Source organism: Arachis duranensis, chromosome 3 (genome assembly GCF_000817695.3).
Source record: "Arachis duranensis cultivar V14167 chromosome 3, aradu.V14167.gnm2.J7QH, whole genome shotgun sequence".
Lineage (NCBI taxonomy): Eukaryota > Viridiplantae > Streptophyta > Magnoliopsida > Fabales > Fabaceae > Arachis > Arachis duranensis.
Genome location: NC_029774.3, coordinates 45,677,725 through 45,678,515, shown reverse-complemented (window position 1 = coordinate 45,678,515; position 791 = coordinate 45,677,725). Strand labels below are relative to the sequence as shown.

The 791-nt window shown below is 39.9% G+C and overlaps 1 non-coding gene across 1 annotated transcript; it reads right to left on the bottom strand.

Moving 5' to 3' along the window:
• Positions 1-269: 269 nt before the first annotated feature.
• LOC127746216 (small nucleolar RNA R71) lies at positions 270-377 on the bottom strand. Its single transcript, XR_008007836.1, has one exon. It is a non-coding gene; the product is annotated as a small nucleolar RNA R71 (small nucleolar RNA).
• Between the last annotated feature and the right edge of the window lie 414 nt (positions 378-791).

Here is a 791-nt window from a genome sequence, read left to right as displayed (position 1 = left end):
AACTAGTTGCTCTAATGCAGCAGAACTGCAAGTTTCATGGACTTCCATCAGAAGATCCCTATCAGTTTTTAACTGAGTTCTTACAGATCTGTGAGACTGTTAAGACTAATGGAGTAGATCCTGAAATTTACAGGCTCATGCTTTTCCCTTTTGCTGTAAGAGACAGAGCTAGAACATGGTTGGACTCACAACCTAAAGATATCCTGGACTCCTGGGATAAGCTGGTCACGGCCTTCTTGGCTATGTTCTTTCCTCCTCAAAAGCTGAGCAAGCTTAGAGTGGATGTTTAAACCTTCAAACAAAAAGATGGTGAATCCCTCTATGAAGCTTGGGAAAGATACAAGCAGATGACCAAAAGGTGTCTTTCTGACATGCTTTCAGAGTGGACCATTCTAGATATATTCTATTATGGTCTATCTGAGTTCTCTAAGATGTCACTGGACCATTTTGCAGGTGGATCCATTCACCTAAAGAAAACACCTGCAGAAGCTCAAGAACTTATTGACATAGTTGCAAATAATCAGTTCATGTACACTTCTGAGAGAAATTCCGTGAATAATGGGACACCTCAGAGGAAGGAAGTTCTTGAAATTGATGCTCTGAATGCCATATTGGCTCAGAACAAAATGTTGACTCAGCAAATCAACATGATTTCTCAATGTCTAAATGGATGGCAAAATGCATCCAACAGTACTAAAGAGGCATCTTCTGAAGAAGAAGCTTATGATCTTGAGAATCCTGCAATGGCAGAGGTAAATTACATGGGTGAACCTTATAGAAACACCTATAAT